We start from the raw sequence: 11,376 nt of genomic DNA on the forward strand, positions 1-11,376 counted from the left end.
AGCGTTGCTCTCCATGGTCCGTACACAAAGCCTCATGGTATTGGACCTAGTTTCTTGTTTGGGCCTCATCAGGCTTCCTATTATCTGCTCTCATGTCATTGCTTCTCAGCCCTACATGTAGGTAAGCATTCCCACCACTTACTCTGAGATAACCCATTCTACTACCTTCTGTCTTATATCTGGCATCTCTGTTACCTTGTCGTTTTCTTGTGACCACCAACCACAGACCATAGTTGTCCTCTGTCTTAGTCGACCGAGTTCCATCCCCTTGCTTGGGGTCCACCATATCACACTCAACATGTGAATTGCTAACTTGGACGTCTTACCTCACCTCAGTATCCTTGTTCGCCTTAGCCGAACTCCGAAGAACATAGGGACAAGCATCCCTCCGATGGCCAATCCGACCACATAAAAAACAAAGCCTATGGACTCCTTCATAGTTGACAGGCTGTTGGAGACCCCCAATAAGTATGTTAGTCACCAAAGGTTTGTCAATGTCCACCTGTACGCAGAGCCTCGCAAACCGACCCTTTGCTTCAGTCGCGGTTTAAGTATCGATCCTGAGGATCTTGCCTATGGTATTCCCTATTTATTTTAAAACTTCCACTTCATAATATTCAATGGGAAACTCATTTAATCTAATCCATACCGCAATGGAAGAGACGTTCATCGTGGAGGGCTTAAAATTTGGCTCCCATGGCCTTATCGATAGAAAATGCTCTCCTATGAACCACGGTCCATTTCTGAGCACCTTATTGTGGTCTTCTTTGCAGCAAAAGTGTGTTAGGAAAAACTCCGTCACTAGATCAATAACATCCAACCTATCCGTAGGCTTCTAGAGAGCATTGAGTTTGGCTTGGATATAGTTGAACCCCATGGACCTCTCATACACTTTGACAATGAGAGATGATGCCCAGACCATTCTAATACGATGTTTCACATCTTTAGAGAGTTTCACCGCTGCAAACCCTTCCCTCAGCTCATCCACCTCCTCATCAAAATCAATATCAGCTTCCATTTTGTCATCAAAAGCAAAAGCTTGGTTGTAGGCACCTGGTATTTTCCCCAGTAGTTTATCTTTAAATGACGAGCTCTCTCCGATGTATGGAGCCTCGCTGCACCCCTGAGAGTGAGAGCGGCTCTCATGGCTTGCCGTGAAATCTACATGATGTACGTTCTTAACCTTCTTATTGCTGCATTCAAGTTCCTCTTCCTCCTCTCTAGAGAGAGCACGATTTTTTGTACGGAACATATTGAGTTTTTGTACCTGATCAATAATGATTCCTTATTGTTGTTGACTTGAAAGTTTGTCCAAGAGTTCAGTTCTCTTCTCTAGTTCATCATTGTAGCCTAATTTTTCATATTTTGATTTAGTATGGTATAGAATGCTTAGCATTGTTCAACAATTTATTTTGCTTACCACTATCAACATGGTTTTAGTTATTATTATGCACTTAGACTTATATCCGTACTAGCCTTATCACACGCACTTAGCGCGTGTGATGAGACTTTCTTTTTTTTTGTTTTAATGTCAAAAATTTTCAGAAAAATGAAAGAGAAAGAAGCAACTAAAAATCATATAGAACAACCAAATCATATGAACAATAAAATGATTAAAAAATGCACTAAAAGAATTACCTTGTAGGAAAGGACTACTCCTTCCTGAAAGGAAAAAAAAAATTAAACATTAAACATTTAACCGAGCAAGAGAGGCATTAATTTATGTTTGATTTTAGTAACTGACTTGTAGTACAAAAGGAATAAGAAGAGATGGAGGTGCCTAATTTTAAGAGATATAGATAAGTATCTAAATTTAGGAGTGTTTAAATTAGTATTTTTACATATCTATCTTATTCTTTTAATTTTCTAAACATATGAATTTGAAAGTATTTTAGTACACAAAATGATAAAACCCAAACAAGTAATCATTTTATTAGTAGTATAGATTTTTTTTTTTTTCCCTTTCACTAAAAAAGAAAAATGCAAGTCATCAATGACTCCAACAAAGCAAGAAGAGAAGTGAAAAAAATAGGACACTTCAAAGAAAATAGCAAACTAAGAAAAGATTGACCCTTTAGCGACACCACGTGATATAGAATACAGAAATTATATGCGATTGAGTGTTGAGAGTATCGACAGCAACATCTTTAAATTTTTGTACTATTTGGAGAATGAACAATAGATTTTATTTTTTGCCCATTTATTTTTTCAAATACACTGTCCAACCGACTCTCTATCATTTCTCTATCCCATTTAAATATTACTTCTTCATTCTTTCTTTAATATTTCCTTATTCTCTTTTCAATCTTCCTTCATTCATTCCTAAGAGCTACATTCATAATATTTTTACAACACTTTTACAACAAATCATTTGTTATAAATTGTTACTGATTTTAATTTGAACGCACTAATAAAATTATTTATTTCTCTTTCTTAAAAAAATTATTTTTTTTCTCACCAATATTAGCTAGTAATAACATACCACTTAAAATTTATTGTGATAATATTGTGAAAATATTGAGGTACATTTCTCAATTTTAATTTCTTATTCTTTATTTTATTTTTCCCTTATCTCTATACTTTTTTTCATCCATACATTTCTTTCTTTTCTTTTCTTTTTTTTTCCTCTTTTTTTTCTCCTCCACACCCATATACTTCTTCTTATCTCTATCTTCATTTTCATTTTTTGTTTCTACTTCTAGACATACCTCTCTCTCTCTCTCTCTCTCTCTCTCTCTCTCTCTCTCTCTCTCACACACACACACACACACACAAATTGTCAGCAAGAGAGAGTCAGAATTAAATCGGCATTCACGCATGATGCAAATGACAATATTAACGAGACATTTTAAAATTATATCCAAAATAATATAAAATGAATGAAATTATTTGCTGCAATGTGAATGTGGTCACCAATGCAAGAGGGTAGTAGGCAAGCCACAAACTCACTAGCTAAAATAATTATTGAAGTCGGCCTAGACCCAAAGCAGCTAAAGCTTCTTCTACAATAATTAATTATGAGGAGAAAAAAAAAAGATGGATTAAGAAAAACTAGTCAATAACCCGTGCTACTTATGGAAACTTACCAATTTGTGTTGTAGACTAAAATAATCTTAAATTGATTATGAAACTACACCATTGCATGAATTACTCTTGTTTGATTTCAATTTGTATTACAATTTGATGAAGAAGCCATTGCTTGAATGTGCAATGACTTACAAAAAAAAAATAACTCAAAAAAAGAATCAAAATATTGTACTGCTTAAAAATTATTGAAACAAAACAAAATATATATGACTATACAATAAAGAAATATAAGAGAAAGATGGGTTACCTTAAAATAAAAAATAAAAAAATAAAAAATCCATGGTTATAACTATTGAAATATGCCAAACAGTTTCAAATGAACCCAAAAAATACTAATGTTAAAAATTACAAAAGAAAAAAATAATATTAAAGAAACAAAAGATTCAAAGCCTATGTGTAATTACACAGCAGAGAATAATTCATAATTCATAGCTAAATTCATAGCTATAGTCATTGAGATTTGGCAAATAGTTTTAGATATTGCAAAATTATTATTCAAAAATCCAAATGTTAAAACTTCTGAAAAGCCAAAAAATATTAAAGAATCATAAAATTCACTTCCTATAATTTATTGAAATAAAAATATATATATATATATATATATAATTACACAATAAAGAAATATAAGAGAAAATTTAATTACATTCAAAAGAATAAATTATTAAAATCTGCCAAACATGTTCAAATATTGCAAAAAACTAATGCAAAAATTTAGATGTTAAAACTTCCAAAATGCAAAAAACATATATATATATATATATATATTAAAGAATTAGAAGATTCAAATCCTAGAAGTTATTAAAACAATTCAAAAAATATATGACTATTCAAAAGAGAAATATAAAGAAAAGAAAAAAGGAATCATAAATAGTCGCAAGCATAGAGATTGATGGTTTATGGTTGTATAAAAAGACATACCAATATCACTTTTCAAAAAGTGCATGAAAACCAATAAAACAAACATCTTTTTTATTCTTTTTCTTTTTTCACCAGTTAGGTTGAGTTTCTAGTAACCTTGCAAAAAAAAAGAAAAAAAAAAAACCCAAGAAAAACCATAAAGCAATAAGTTTTAATGGGTCTAAACTTTAAACAATGAACTAATTATAAAATAATCATAAACAATCATAGATGCGGAGTTTGATGGTTTATTGTTGTATATTTATAAAGCAGAAGAATTAGGAAAACCCCAAGAAAAATAAATAAATAAAATAAAAATAGAACCGAATTCATAAACAAAACTAAAGGGTCGTATATGTAAACACCATAAGCTAACAATATAATTAAATATACAAGTAAAACTAATAATAATAAATAACAAAACACTCACACAGTGGCAGTGGCGGTGCCACCTTATGGCCTGGGTGGTCCCAGTACCACCCTGACCTGAAAAAAAAAATTATATATAATAATTTAAAATTTTATATTTATTTACCTTTAAAAAAAATTTGGGACCACTCTGAATTTTTTTATGATAATAAAATTAAATTTTGGTCTATAATTTGAGCAACTTAACAATATATTAGGGTCTTTCAAGCAAAAAGGAAAAACTCAAAAAAAATAAAAATAAAAACTAAAATCTGAAAAATTAAAAATAAAATAATTTATAATAAAACTACTAAATTCTGGGCAGTGACTTGATTCCTTCGACTAAGCATACTGCCCAATACAATACAATTTTCAACATTTTATTATTTTTATTACAGTATTATTTTTCCTCACCAGATATATATTACTTACTTCTTTTTTAATTATTTTTTCTTATTTATTCTTAACCACACACATCTTCTATCTCCTCGATTTTTACACTTCATACTTTTAAATTTGATCACATCTTCATCTACACTTTTACATCTACATTTTGCCTTCCTCCTTATTCGTAACTTATGTGTCTTCTACCAATACCAATGTGGCAGTGCCTCTTCTTAAGTTTCGAGTCTCAAATTTCTCAATACAATTTTTTTTTAGCTGTACAGGTACTTTTGTTCATTTCTTTTCTTTTCATTTTTTTTCCTTTTGAGATTTTTTGGTTTACAGAATGCAAATTTGTTTTGGTTTTAAGAACATTTTTTTTTTAAGCACAAACTTCATGCCAGCCGAATCTTGAATTCCGGCCGGTATTTACCAAAACACCCGAAATAGACCAAAATGACCCGAAATTTTTTCCGAAGTGGATTAGGGTGGGTTAGTGTTCTAGTTTGTTTACTGGCACGGTATTTTCCGACCTTTATGGCTAGGACGGAATCGAATTAATAGCATTGAATCAAACCTAATTACCTAAAGGCTAAAAAGAAATAAGATTGTGTAATTTATGCTTCCTAAGAAATACCTTGAACAAAATTCCTAGAGCCACCACTATATAGTGGCTGAACTCTGGAGTAGTGAAAAGATTTGGCTTCGTATTTGTTTGAATCTTTGAGAGAGATTAATATATGTAAACTCCATAAGCTAACAATATAATTAAATATACAAATAAAACTAATAATAAATAACAGAACATTCACACAGTGGCCAGTGACATCAAGAAGCTAGAGCAGTGATTTTTTTTTAAGAATCTGCCAGAGCGGTGATGAGAGGGAAGGGACTAAGAGGAGATTCTTAATGTTACTCCATAATATCCTCATAAAATATTTTCTTGAAAGAATCCATGTATTGTGTTTGCAAACAAAGTGCTATAATGAGAGATCCATCAGCAGTAAGACTTGGCATAATGAATGATTTACTAGGGATGGCAATTTTTGCCCAACCCACGGGTACCCGGCCTAATAAAAAATAGGGCCGGGTTTGGATTTTTTTTTTTAAAAAAAAAAAACCCGAAGCATGTCCAGGTCGAGTCCAATTTTTTTCAAAACTCAACCCGAACCCGAACCCAAACTCGACTCAGTTATATATATAGTTATAAACCCTAAATTTTCTATTCCCCATTTCTCACAGCCTCACACCTCCACCTTTCATCTCTTCAGCACACCTCTGCCTCTCATCTTCAGCTCACAATCTCACTCACTCTATCTCAACTCACAGCCTCACACCATTGCCTTTCATCTTCAGCTTACAGTCTCACACGGCCGCCTCTCCATCTTCATCTCTCAGCTCTCTCACTCACATGGCCACAAGCCCACAAGCAGTCAACCACAGGCACAACTCTCTACTCTCTCAACTTCGTTTTTTTCTTGCCGTCGCTGATCTCACACTGTCGCACAACCCTTTGCCCCTCTCATCTTCCTCGCCCATGGCCTCACGGCCTTGCTCCACCTCGATCTCCATTTTTTTCTGGGTNAGCCACTATTGAGCCGCCAATGGAAATTCCACCAATATGATTCGGATTTGAACTTGGGCTCCAATGGTTTCCATGCCTTCAATAACCTGACAACATTATGTGTTTGGTATGGAAATGACAGTTACAAATTTCTCTCAAGAATATATCATTTGTAAGAGAAATGAGAAGTGAGAATATGAAGGAATTTAGGTTCTAGTCGAAGGCTCTCTCTCTCAACAATACGAAATGGTTAAGATGAATAAAATGGACTCTCTTTAGGCGTATATACTCAGCTTTGACTGATTTTTCACGTCTAGCATGCACAATGTGTGGTATTTGTCATATTTGATAAAGCTGAAAAGTCGATCATGCAGCGTAGGAATGACGTCTGCATGCTGGTCGCAACTTGCATATAACAAAGATCCCAAATTTAGATGTTATGCACCTCACAAGCAGGTTGCAGAATGCACCTTTGGCCGAGTTTAACCGGCTCAAGTACATTCTACCCAAATATATATAATGCCCCAGAAAAATACATAAAGATGAGATAATAAATACACACAAAAATTAAGCCAATAAAAATAACTAGTCGCTAACTCGTGCGATGCACGGAATTGTTTTAAATCAAATATTAACATGTTCAAGTTTAAACATTTCTCAAATTTCAATTATTGAAAGCTAAATTGGCTCTAATATAAGAGAACATGACCAGGGGCGGAGGCACGTATGGGGTTGGGGGGGCCATGGCCCCCCCAAAATTTTAAAATTTTTTAAAATATATATACAATTATTTTTATGTTTTCAAAATTTAGTCTAAAAAATAAGAGTTGGCCCCCCTCAAATATTTGAATTAGTCCAATAATACTCTTAAAAAAAATAATTGGTCTAATAGTTATAAAGATATAACTTTATTTTTCGCAATTATATTTTTTATTGTAAAATGTGCTTTTATATCTGTTAAATATTTGATATAATTTGGTATCAAACATGTTTAAATCTATATTTTTTAACCCGTTATGTGACGATTAACAAGTCATTGACTCATTAAAAAAATTTTGTCACTAAAACTACACATGAAATGTGTCTTTAGTTGTCATATAATGTGTTAAAGTAAGGTAGCTTTAAATATGTTTGGAGCCTAACTTATTTTTCCAAGTTTTGGATCATTCATGTTTTTGAAAATTTCATTAATTCAATTGAAAGATTTTTTACTTACTTTAGCATAAAATTTGATAATTTGTGTTTAAAATAATTTTTTTTTAAGATTTTGACTATGAAAATAGAAAAAAATGAATTTTTTTATGAAAGATCGCCGTCAAAAATAATTTTGATTGAAAATATTAAATTTTTTTTTTTTTTTGGTTGGGTGTGTGTATATATATATATTTATATATAACTTATCAAATAAAAAAGTGTGTATATATATGTGTGTATATATAATAAAAAGCGCGCGCGTGTGTATATATGTGTGTGTAGGTGTGGAAGTTGTCTTGATAAATATGTTAGCGTCGCAACTTGGCCCCCCCAAACAAAAATTCCTGGCTCCGCCCCTGGTTGTTACCCCGACGACGTCTTGATTGGCTCTCCTCTTTAGTACCTCCACTTGCTCCTTTGTAAGTTTTAACAAGGTCGCAGTAGTTTCCTTCTTTCTCTCTTCATTCGCATCCGTCCTCCCAATCAAGACTGGTGGCTTTGTGGTATATTCTATGTGAACAAAGCGTGGAGTCCTAACTGGTTCACTTGATCTCAAAACAATTCGATCAAGAAATGGCATATCAACGTCCTCTAGATTATATCCCCGTGACAACTTTGCCCATGAGTTGATGAAGTGAGTTGCAGATTGTCCATCAACCATGGTATGGGATATTGCCACTCCAACACAAAGGCCACCACAGCGAAATCTTGTCACTTGTACAAGCAAAAAGGGCCACTCTTCAATTGGAGTAGTATAATCAACCTTTGGGACAAGATCTCGCACTGCATCGGTTGGTGCAAAATCACCAAGTTCATCCAATTCTGCTTCAGAACAAGCTTCCAATAGTTGCACTCTCATGGCATTGCAATCAAGTTCTAGACGGCCACCTTCAATCCAGTGTAGCCGGCCAGCCAGCGGGTAGAAGTGAATCAAAGCACGGCTTAGGGAATTTTTCATTGCCTCAAATGAAAATGGGATGGTGGTGTTGTTAGACATGGCTCTGTAAATGTATGACTAGTGCATGAGTCCATTGCGCCACTTGATCACTCTCAGGGAGCCGTAAAAGGCCACCTGGAGTAGGTTCGCTTGGAACCACTATGGAAATAGACCTGATGTTTGTCATTTTTTTTTCCTTGGTACTTCTTCAGATAAATCTCTCTACCTCTGACTTCAGTGGTGGTTATAGTGTTATATATAGGATTTGCTTTACTTGTTTAGTCGAAAGTTAGTAGATTAGAAAGAATCATTTACTTCTAGCCGTCGAATAAAAAAAAAACATTTACTTCTTTATGAAAAGGATTTTTTTGTGGATTCTTAACCAAAAAAAAAAAAAAAATTCCATGATAATAAAGTAGTCACATGCACTACTGCATATCCTTGGTGCAATTGTCACTCCATAAATATAAGTACTTGTGGAATGTAAAAAATTAGGACCTTGGTTCAAATCTCTAAGAAAAAACTTAAAAAAAGTAGTCACATGCATATGCAGGGTGAGTAAAGCCCACAAATACAAAACAATAGATTGAAAGGAATCTTTCCCAATAGTAAAGAGTACATGACACTGAATGGGCTCCATACATGGAGAAAATACACTATGCATGTTTCCTCCCTCTCACATAGAGGTGGACCCCACAATCATCATGTGAGTAAAGCACACAAGGACAAAACAATTGATTGAAGGGAATCTTTTCCAACAGTAAAGAGCACATGCATGCCACTCAGGTGGGCTCCATACATGGAGAAAATACACCATGCATGTTTCCTCCCTTTCACATTGAGGTGGACCCCAACACCATGCATGGTTGTGGGGTCCTCCTCCATGTGAGAGGGGAGGAAACATGTATCTGATGTGTAGTTGTGGAGTATACCTCTATGTGAGAGGAAAGAAATATGCATTTGATACATAGTACCTCTTCCCATACGTCCATATCAAGAAACAAAAAAAAAAATTATGTCCATAGAAAATTAAATGGCACCAAAGGTGATTTGACCTATGGGGGTAGGTGTGACAGATACTTGTCGTTTAGCAACTATGTTTTATTGGCTTGAAAGTGACTTCTTCTTCTTCTTCTCTTTTTTAATTACCTTTTTTGAAATATGAAAATGTTGTCACTGTGTTTATCAATTTATGACTATGACTTAACCTACCACTCCATCTCCATGGTCAAGATAGGTTAAGCATGCGGCTTATGGTCAAGTAGCTAGCCAGCGGCTTAGACTTAGCCTTAGCCAATAGCCAATCCTTACCTTTTANTAGCAAACTTGAAACGCTTATTATCAACACCAAATAGAGATGCATGAATTTCTTTTTATATACGACATAAGTTTTAAACTCAATTATTTATAATCCATCAAATTTAATTTAAAGTTTATTTATTAGTTTCAAAATTATATATTTATGATTTAATTTTGTACTAAATTTTATAGAAATTTCTTTTTACTACACAAGATAGATTTTGTGACAAAAACTGTCTTCCATATTATTCTTGTGTGTCTAAAGGTAAATGTCTAAATCCTACCTTTTTATTAATTGTATGTGTTCTAGTATCTAGTGTGTGAGTTTATTCAATATTTCTTGTTGGCATTTTTTCTTTTCTTTTTTTCACAACAAAAATTCTATAGAGTTTCACATTTGATGCACTATAACACAAAAATAATATCTCGCATTTGTGAGTACACAAGAAGGTCAAATTGTAAGAACTACCTGGATCACCAACTGAACGGAGTTTCGCACAAGGGGAAGGGAAATGAGAAGGCGGCCAAGCAAAGGTGTACAATATTATATTGTAAATTGAATACATCTTCCAGAAGATCAAGCACCACAGGCCTTCGAACCAACTTGTGAAAGTTGTTATCAGACTTTAGGGTGGTGAGAAGGCTGTGTACCATAATGTAAATTGCATATACCATGCATGTATAGCTGATTGCATATACCCCAAGCCAGAGGGGTATTTTTTGATATCATAATTATTTTGCTGTCAACAAAAGAACTTAGGGTTTAATGTATTGTAATGTATGGTTTCTGTGATTGTTTATGTAATTTTTGTCGCACACTAGGATTTAAAATGTAAGCCACCTATCTTTTGATGTGCGATATCTGATATCTTATGGCCGATGTGTTTCACATTACATGTGGCCCATTTAAGAGTAGAAGGATGGTCCTTTTTCAAGGATTGATCCGATCGAAGCTGTGCCCAAATTTGATTGATTAACATATTCATTTTGGCACATCCAAAATATGGAAACTCAATCTCTCATTGATCTGGAGGATGCACCTCATCTTTGGAAGTAACTAAGATATGTATTTTACTAACGAAAAACAAGAATGTTAATCCTTTGCTGGATGTTGGATAGCATAAATGATGATAAACAAGAAGAATCATTTATGAGGGGATTCAATCCAATATCTCTACATCTTTACATTGAAGAAAAGTACAGCTGAATTTCAAGGCCATTGACAAATTACACTGTTATTCCGTTCCATAATGGAGAATATGATCTAAATAAACTCAATATTAATTGCGGCACTTTAATGATGCAATTAAAACCATGGCAAATCTATTCTATAAGAATAACATTATCAGAAAACAGAGGAAAACAGAAAAATCTGAAATGAATTCTGTATATTTGACTTAATGAATTACAAAGAGGGACTGTATATATATATACACATCAGAGGTCCAATAACAAACTAACCAGCTGACAGTTACTACACGTGCTAATACACTAACAACTTCTACACGTGCTGATCATATGCCTATTACTAAATATCTATATACAAGACTTAAGCTACAAGCCGTTTATGCTGCTATAGATCAGTAATGTCGTTCTGCCCTCTGGT

At 33.7% G+C, this 11,376-nt stretch overlaps 1 pseudogene; it reads right to left on the reverse strand.

Moving 5' to 3' along the window:
• Positions 1 to 322: 322 nt before the first annotated feature.
• Positions 323 to 8,658, reverse strand: LOC136063725 (hydroxycinnamoyl-CoA:piscidic acid hydroxycinnamoyltransferase-like; annotated as a pseudogene).
• Between the last annotated feature and the right edge of the window lie 2,718 nt (positions 8,659 to 11,376).

This window comes from Quercus suber, unplaced genomic scaffold, assembly GCF_002906115.3.
Source record: "Quercus suber isolate HL8 unplaced genomic scaffold, Cork oak 2.0 scaffold_566, whole genome shotgun sequence".
NCBI lineage: Eukaryota > Viridiplantae > Streptophyta > Magnoliopsida > Fagales > Fagaceae > Quercus > Quercus suber.